Raw genomic sequence first — 10127 nt, 5'->3', positions numbered from 1 at the left:
TTCGACTAAGCTTTACTTGGTGATATTTTCTTTGTTCTCGATTTGGAAGGGGCCAGTGTCTTATAAACCTCTGTGTCCAGTTGCAGGTGGAACTCCAATAAGGAGGACATATTCAGAAAGATATGAAAATCACGTTCTTTGTGGTGCATACGTTGGATAAATTGAATGTATGCGTTGACGGCTTGACAGAAATGGTAGCGGAAGGTGAATGTTGAATTTATGTTGCATACATATCCCGATGAGACTCTACCATTTTGCGCAATAACACTGTCGGTGTGATCGAGGTGTTACAAATGACTAGTTCCTGCAAAGATGCCAAACGTCAGATCTTCAGCAGCTAAAGTGGCGAGGAACCTCCTCCTGTGGTGAAAAAAGTAGATTAAATATTTTTCAGAATATTCCGTTTTTTGGAGTACCACCTGCAACTGGCCACAGAGGTTTATAAGACACCCGTGCATTCCTAATCAACAATGAGGAGTATCGCCAAGCAAAAGGTGGTCAGAAATGTGATGATTACGGCTAAATAGGAGCATAGTAGCGACGGCTATCACAAGCAAATTAAATTAATACGCATACGTTAAATTGATGATAGTCGTTTGATTTGATATCAGTTATATTAATCGAAATATGCAGGCCGTTGAAGTCGAGGCTCAAGCCACACATAACACCCTGGACCAGAGCTAGCATGTTTCCAAGCCACACATAACACCCTGGACCAGAGCTAGCATGTTTCCAATCCACACATAACACCCTGGACCAGAGCTAGCATGTTTCCAAGCCACACATAACACCCTGGACCAGAGCTAGCATGTTTCCAATCCACACATAACACCCTGGACCAGAGCTAGCATGTTTCCAATCCACACATAACACCCTGGACCAGAGCTAGCATGTTTCCAATCCACACATAACACCCTGGACCAGAGCTAGCATGTTTCCAATCCACACATAACACCCTGGACCAGAGCTAGCATGTTTCCAATCCACACATAACACCCTGGACCAGAGCTAGCATGTTTCAAGCCACACATAACACCCTGGACCAGAGCTAGCATGTTTCCAAGCCACACATAACACCCTGGACCAGAGCTAGCATGTTTCAATCCACACATAACACCCTGGACCAGAGCTAGCATGTTTCCAATCCACACATAACACCCTGGACCAGAGCTAGCATGTTTCCAATCCACACATAACACCCTGGACCAGAGCTAGCATGTTTCCAATCCACACATAACACCCTGGACCAGAGCTAGCATGTTTCCAATCCACACATAACACCCTGGACCAGAGCTAGCATGTTTCCAAGCCACACATAACACCCTGGACCAGAGCTAGCATGTTTCCAAGCCACACATAACACCCTGGACCAGAGCTAGCATGTTTCCAAGCCACACATAACACCCTGGACCAGAGCTAGCATGTTTCCAATCCACACATGACACATTGTCAATTCATAAGTTATTTCCTCTGCAGCATAAAGGTAAGAACTATATTTGACCTTTCAAAATATATTGACATACCAGTGAAATTTCAGGGAGGATGAGAAGGTAATTGTCGCAGCTATTTTGACCTAGGACTGGTCATTCATGTTTTGAAAGTCAATGCACCTCAATTCCAAACAGTAATTGTATTCACTGACAATCGTTCACAGCCAGTGGTGTCCTGAAGGGTTTTGATCCTCTGTTGAACCTACTGTTGGATGAAACAGTTCAATACATGTGCGGAAAGGGATACAAACTCCTTCATTGCATACTCATGTCCTCTCTCCTTGCCTCCTTTCTCAAAACCCATTGGAGGAGAAGGTCAGAGAGGAGTAACCTGTCTTTCTCATCCATTCCTAACACCTTTTTACAGCAGCAGGAGGGCTAGCCAGTAGCAGCACCTCCACCACCTTTCTCCTATTACTCTCAGGGGATGCATCTCAATAGTCTACATTGGCTTCCTCTCCTTGTATTCTCCCCTTTATCTGTTCCCGAAAAGACAAGATCGGTGAAAGCAGTAGGACTACTAGAAATGTTTCTAGCATTTGTCCAGCTATTCTTTTTATTTTAATTGAACCTTTATTTAACAAGGAAAGTCAGTTAAAAACCAATTCTTATTTACAATGACAGCCTACCAAAAGGCCCCCAGCAGGGACGGCTGCTGGGATAAAAAAAAAGAAACACATCACTTTTTAATATATTTTTAATTCACCTTTATTTAACCAGGTAGGGCAGTTGAGAACAAGTTCTCTTTTAAAAATGCGATCTGGCCAAGATAAAGCAAAGCAGTTCGACACATACAACAACACAGAGTTACACATAAACAAACGTACCGTCAATAACACAATAGAAAAATCATTGTACAGTGTGTGCAAATGTAGAAGAGTAGGGAGGTAAGGCAATAAATAGGCCATAAAGGCGAAATAATTACAATTTAGCATGAACACTGGAGTGATAGATGTGCAGATGATGATGTGCAAGTGGAGATACTGGGGTACAAAAGAGCAAGAAGATACAAATCAATATGGGGATGAGGTAGTTGGGTGTGCTATTTACAGATTGGCTGTGTACAGTGATCGGTAAACTGCTCTGACAGCTGATGCTTAAAGTTAGAGAGGGAGTCGGAAGTTTACATACACTTAGGTTGGATCATTAAAACTTGTTTTTCAACCACTCCACAAATGTCTTGTTAACAAACTATAGTTTTGGCCAGTCGGTTAAGAAACCTATTGTGTGCATGACACAAGTAATTTTTCCAACAATTGTTTACAGACAGATTATTTCACTTATAATTCACTGTATCACAATTCCAGTGGGTCAGAAGTTTACATACACTAAATTGACCATGCCTTTAAACAGCTTGGAAAATTCCAGAAAATGATGTCATGGCTTTATAAGCTTCTGATAGGCTAATTGACATAATTTGAGTCAATTAGAGGTGTACCTGTGCCTCTTTGCTTGACATCATGGGAAAATCAAAAGAAATCAGCCAAGCCCTCAGAAAAAAAATTGTAGACCTCCACAATTCTGGCTCATCCTTGGGAGCAATTTCCAAACGCCTGAAGGTACCACGTTCATCTGTACCAACAACAGTACGCAAATATAAACACCATGGGACCACGTAGCCGTCATACCGCTCAGGAAGGAGACGCGTTTTGTCTCCTGTTGCGAAATAGGAAGCCGATTCTATATTTCATTTTGGATTGGAGATGCTTAATGTGAATCTGGAAGGAGAGTTTACAGTCTAACCAGGCACCTAGGTATTTGTAGTTGGGTGCGGGCAGCAATCTGTTGAAGAGCATGCATTTAGTTTTACTAGCATTTAAAAGCAGTTGGAGGCCACGGAAGGAGTGTTGTATGGCATTCAAGCTCATTTGGAGGTTTGTTAACACAGTGTCCAAAGAAGGGCCAGATGTATACTGAATGGTGTCGTCTGCGTAGAGGTGGATCAGAGAATCTCCAGCAGCAAGAGTGACATCATTGATATATACAGAGAAAAGAGTCGGCCCGAGAATTTAACCCTGTGGCACCTCCATAGAGACTGCCAGAGGTCCGGACAACAGGCCCTCCGATTTGACACACTGAACTCTGAGAAGTAGTTGGTGAACCAGGTGAGGCAGTCATTTGAGAAACCAAGGCTATTGAGTCTGCCGATAAGAATGCGGTGATTGACAGAGTCGAAAGCCTTGGCCAGGTCGATGAAGACGGCTGCATAGTACTGTCTTTTATCGATGGCGGTTATGATATCGTTTAGGACCTTGAGCGTGGCTGAGGTGCACCCATGACCAGATCGGAAACCAGTTTGCATAGTGGAGTAGGTACGGTGGGATTCAAAATGGTCAGCAATCTGTTTTTTAACTTGGCTTTCGAAGATTTTAGAAAGGCAGGGCAGGATGGATATAGGTCTATAACAGTTTGGGTCTAGAGTGTCTCCCCTTTGAAGAGGGGAATGACCGCGGCTGGTTTCCGATCTTTGGGGAGCTCAGACGATACGAAAGAGGGGTTGAACAGGCTAGTAATAAGGGTTGCAACAATTTGGGCAGATAATTTTAGAAAGAGTGTCCATCACGACAAGAGAGACAACACAACACTACATGAAGAGAGACCTAAGACAACAACATAGCAAGGCAGCAACACATGACAACACAGCATGGTAGCAACACAACATGGTAGCAGCACAAAACATGGTACAAACATTAATAGGCACAGACAACAGCACAAAAGGCAAGAAGGTCGAGACAACAATACATCACACAAAGCAGCCACAACTGTCAGTAAGAGTGTCCATATTTGAGTTTGGGCAAAAAACAAAACAAGTGGGATGCATGCCAGCAAAGCCACAGCACAACACTAAGCAATACATTAATTGCACTATAACGGTGACAAACGGTGTCCACCAACTGTTAGGGCCTACATAAAGCTGTCCCAACAGCAGAGTCCCAACAGCAGTCCCAACACCTTACCACTGCTACACCTGGCTATCAGCGGAGCCTTGTCTGGCAGCGAAATAGTTAATTTAGCCTCATTTACTGCCTTTTAAGCAAACATAGCTGATATGGCTGACTTGCTTAAACAAATGTGGTTTCTAATGACAATTGAGATGTACAAACTACGGCATAAGGGGACGACAAGCAGATAAGAGGCAATCCGTCATTTAGATTAAGACATTAATGAGCGAGCTAGGATGGACGTAGTCAATATAACTATTTGTTTAACACTTTTGAAATGTACAGCGGCAAAATTCAGAACATGGGCCATTCTTACAGTGTTCTCCCTGTACACCAAGTCAGAACCGTAGGATAAATAAAGCAGACAATGAACGATTTTACATAATTTTACATAGTAAGCAGACAATGAAAGCTTTTACAATATTCAATGATTACATTTCTCTAAAACAGGTTATAGGCTACCTGTGCACCACTAAGTCAGAACAGTAGGTGAAAGTAAGTGGGGTAAATAGACAAAATTATTAGGGTGAGGCACATGGGCTACTAACATCTTATTACACAACATACACTTAGTATTAATTTCCTAGCTACAGCATACATATCTCCCTGGCATATTACAGAATTTATGTAGCAGCATACAATGCATTTTTGGACTCACCTTATTATGCTGTGCTCATTTGAACAGGAAGGTGGCGCGACGGTTCTTCGTGGGCAAAACAACTGGGAACTTGGGAAAAAAACAAGGTTGAATCATGTTGACATCATTGGTCTTCAGGTCGTAGCTCTTGAAAGATGCCAGATTTACAATTCGGAGTTGGATGACCGTTCAAAACGTATTTTCCCAGTCGGAGCTCGTTTAGTCCCGACTTCCCAGTTGTCTTGAACTCACTGAAGTCAAGTTTTCACAGTTCCGAGTTAACAGTTGCTTTGAGTGCGGCACCACTCATGCTTCATTGACACCATGACCAATGTTGAATGCTTATCATTTAAAACCTGGAAAAGAGCCCCTTAATCGCAGATTTGGGACCATACAGCCACTCTACTGAATAGCAGGCTAGTGATTGCATTGCAATGCTTGCAGTTAGCCTCTGTCACTAATTCCTTCCACCAAACCACTCATTGTTGAATTTGTGATTTCCAACTTGTTGTGGAATGTTTATGTCCAATGGCCGATGAACACAACTACGTTTTATCTGTAATTTCTCTTCATTATTTCTCTTCATAGGACAAGCATTAAAAATGATTGTCGACTTGATTCATGATGATGACTCTTAGCTAAGATTTTGAAAATATGATGTTGACATGATCAGTCCAATCAAAGCTACTGTACATACAACGTGATTTGCCGTAATTTTATCTGTGGCCAATGACCTTGAGCCTTTTTGGATGGGCACTTCTATTGTAACTATATCAAATCAAATAAAAAAAATGTGTTGTTACATGCGCTAGGATACAACAGTGAAATGCTTACTTACAAGCCCTTAACCAACAATGCAGCTTTAAGAAAAATAAGTGTTACGTAAACAATAGATAAGTAAAAAATAAAAGTAACAAATAATTAAAGAGCAGCAGTAAAATAACAATAGTGAGGCTATATACAGGGGCTACCGGTACAAAGTCGATGTGCAGGAGCACCGGTTAGTCGAGGTAATTGAGGTAATATGTACATGTAGAGTTAAAGTGACTATGCATAGATAATAAACAGAGAGTAGAAGCAGCGTGCGGGAGGGAGGGGGTCAATGCAAATAGTCTGGGTAGCCAATTTATTAGCTGTTCAGGAGTCTTATGGCTTGGGGGTAGAAGCTGTTAAGAAGTATTTTGGATCTAGTAGAGAAAACAGTATATGACTAGGGTGGCTGTAGTCTTTGACCATTTTTAGGGCCTTCCTCTGACACCGCCTGGTATAGAGGTCCTGGATGGCAGGAAACTTGGCCCCAGTGATGTACTGGGCCGTACACACTACCTACCCTCTGTAGTGCCTTGCGGTTGGAGGCCAAGCAGTTGCCATACCAGGTAGTGATGCAACCAGTGCTCTCGATGGTGCAGCTGTAGAATCTTTTGAGGATCTGAGGACCAATGCCAAATCGTCTCCTGAGAGGGAATAGGCTTTGTCGTGCCCTCTTCACGACTGTCTTGGTGTGTTTGGATCATGATACTTTGTTGTTGCTGTGGACACCAAGGAGCTCTCAACCTGCTCCACTTCAGCCCCGTCGATGAGAATGGGGGTGTGCTCGGTCCCCTTTTTCCTGTAGTCCATAATCATCTCCTTTGTCTTGATCACGCTGAGAGAGATGTTGTTGTCCTGGCACCACACCACAAGGTCTCTGACTTCCTCCCTATAGGCTGTCTCATCATTGTCGGTGATCAGGCCTACCACTGTTGTATCATCTGAAAACTTAATGATAGTGTTGGAGTCATGCCTGACCATGCAGTCATGAGTGAACAGGGAGTACAGAAGGGGACTGAGCAAGCACCCCTGAGGGGCCCCCGGGTTGAGGATCAGCGTGGCGGATATGTTGTTACTTACCCTTACCACCTGGGGGCGGCCCGTCAGGAAGTCCAGGGTCAGTTGCAGAAGGAGGTGTTTAGTCCTAGGGTCCTGAGCTTAGTGATGAGCTTTGAGGGCACTATGGTCTTGAACACCGAGTTGTAGTCAATTAATAGAATTCTTACTTTGGTGTTCATTTTGTCCAGGTGTGAAAGGGCAGTGTGGAGTGCAATAGAGATTGCATCATCTGTGAATCTGTTGGGGCGGTATGCAAATTGGAGTGGGTCTAGGGTTTCTGGGATAATGGTGTTGATGTGAGCTTCTGTCCAGCCTTTCAAAATACTTCATGGCTACAGACGTGAGTGCTTCGGGTCGGTAGTCATTTAGGCAGGTTACCTTAGTGTTCATGGGCACAGGGACTATCGTGGTCTGCTTGAAACATGTTGGTATTAGAGACTCAGTCAGGGCCTGGTGAAAAATGTCAGTGAAGACAATTGCCAGTTGGTCAGCGCATGCTCGGAGTACACGTCCTGGTAATCCATCTGGCCCAGCGGCCTTACTCACATCGGCTACGGAGAGCGTGATCACACAGTTGTCCGGAACAGCTGATGCTCTCATGCATGTTTCAGCGTTATAGTCCTTGAAGCGAGCATTGAAGTAATTTAGCTTGTCTGGTAGGCTCGTGTCACTGGGCAGCTCGCGGCTGAGCTTCCCTTTGTAGTCTGTAATAGTTTTTAAGCCCTGCCACATCCGACGAGCATTGGCGCTGGTGTAGTATGATTCATTCTTAGTCCTGTATTGACGCTTTGCCTGGTTCGTCAGAGGGCATAGCGGGATTTCTTATAAGCTTCCGTGTTAGAGTCCCGCTCCTTTGAAGCGGCAACTCTACCCTTTAGCTCAGTGCGGATGTTGCCTGTAATCCATGGCTTCTGGTTGGTGTATGTACGTACATTCACTGTGGGGACGACGTTATCGATCCACTTATTGATTAAGCCAGTGACTGATGTGCTGTACTCCTCAATGCCATCGGAAGAATCCTGGAACATATTCTAGTCTGTGCTAGAAAAACAGTCCTGTAACTTAGCATCTGCTTCATCTGACCACTTTTTTATTGACCGAGTCACTTGTGCTTCCTGCTTTAGTTTTTTTCTTGTAAGCAGGAATCAGGAGGATATGGTCAGATTTGCCACCAAATGGAGGGCGAGGGAAAGCTTTGTACGTGTCTCTGTGTGTGGAGTAAAGGTGGTCTAGAGTTTTTTCCCTCTGGTGCACATTTAACATTCTGGTAGAAATGAGGTTAAACTGATTTAAGTTTCCCTGCATTAAAGTCCCCAGCCACTAGGAGTGGCACCTCTGGATGAGCGTTTTCCTGTTTGCTTATGGCCGTATACAGTTCATTGAGTGCGGTCCTAGTGTCAGCATCGGTTTGTGGTGGTAAATAGACAGTTACGAAGAATATAAATAGTGTGGTCCACCGCTTATCATGAGATACTCTCCCTCAGGTGAGCAAAACCTCGAGACTTCCTTAGATTTCGTGCACCAGCTGTTGTTTACAAATATACACAGACCCCCACCACTTGTCTTACCAGAGACTGCTGTTCTATCCTGCCGAAAAAGCGTAAAACCTGCACGCTGTATGTTATTCATGTCGGCGTTCAACCATGACTCGGTAAAACATAAAATATTACCGTTTTTAATGTCCCGTTTGTAGGATATATGTGCTCGTAGTTCGTCTATTTTATTATCCAATAATTGCATGTTGGCTAATAGGACCAATGGCAAAGGCAGATTACCTACTCGCCATCGGATCCTTACAAGGCACCCAGACCTACGTCCCCAATATCTCTGTCTCTTTCTCCTGCGAATAATGGGGATGAGGGCCTTGTTGGGTGTCTGAAGTAAATCCTTTGCATCTGACTCGTTAAAGAAAAAATCTTCAACGAGTGAGCAAAGCTGTCATCATGGCAAAGGGTGGCTATTTGAAGAATCTCAAATATAACATATATTTTGATTTGTTTAACACATTTTTGGTTACTACATGATTCCATATATGTTATTTCATAGTTTTGATGTATTCACTATTATTCTACAATGTAGAAAATAGTAAAAATAAAGAAAAACCCTTGAATGAGTAGGTGTTCTAAAACTTTTGACCGGTAGTGTAGTTCTTCATGTACAAGCAGCAGCGGTGTCACAGAGTGAGTGAACACTGAGCAGCAGCTGAAACTTGGAGGGGGAAGTGTGCAGATGATCCTGCACATATGTAGAAATGTTTAGTAAAAAAAATGTGGGTTCCAGAAAATCCGGAACCGCAGCCACTGTAAAAAGAACATTGTGGAGGGTTGGTAGCTTGCTGGCTATAGTGTCACATTTATAGCTAAGTTAGAGGGGCTGAACAGCTCTTTTCATCCTCCAGGAAGGGAGGCTTGTTGATTGTGATCAGCAGGCTGTAATTCTTAGCTGCTGTAGGGGGCTACTCAAGCTTGTGGGCACAAACAAAGAGACGCTTGTGGGCGGCTCGGGTCTTCCTGGGGTCTTAAGCGGTGCATGGCTGCGAAATGAATATAGGGGAAACACTGTTGACTCTTGAAAGCATTTACATTTAAACCAGCTACTGGCAATTATTTATCTGTAGATAGATCAAAATGTAATGCCACTTTATTTTCATCCTAAATAGTGTACTGCGTGAGTGGCACAGTGGATGTGGTCTAAATGCACCATGTAACTAGAACTGATAAGCGAAGTTGGCTCGAGAGACTGCAGTCCTGGTAAGATAAGTAAAGATCTGCCAAGAGCAGTGAGCCCAAGGCATCGAGCCAAAAGTTAAAAGAATTCCAGGACTCTCCCCTCCATCTTGAAGTGTTTTACTATGTCAGGAGATAAGGTAATGATGTATACTGAACAAAAAATATAAACGCAACACGTAAAGTCTTGGTATTTCTGCCTGTAATAAAGCCCTTTTGTGGGGGAAAACTCATTCTGATTGGCTGGACATGGCTCCCAAGTGTGTGGGCTATGCCCTCCCACGTCCACCCATGGCTGCAACCCCTGCCCAATCATGTGAAATCCATAGATTAGGGCCTAATGAATATATTTCAATTGATGGATTTCTTATATGAACTGTAACTCAGTAAATTCTTTGAAATTGTTGCATGTTGCGTTTATATTTTTGTTCAGTATAATAGCCTACATGACCACAAATATTTA

This window comes from Oncorhynchus nerka, linkage group LG25 (genome assembly GCF_034236695.1).
Source record: "Oncorhynchus nerka isolate Pitt River linkage group LG25, Oner_Uvic_2.0, whole genome shotgun sequence".
In the NCBI taxonomy this organism is placed as follows: domain Eukaryota; kingdom Metazoa; phylum Chordata; class Actinopteri; order Salmoniformes; family Salmonidae; genus Oncorhynchus; species Oncorhynchus nerka.
This window is presented reverse-complemented; position numbering follows the sequence as displayed.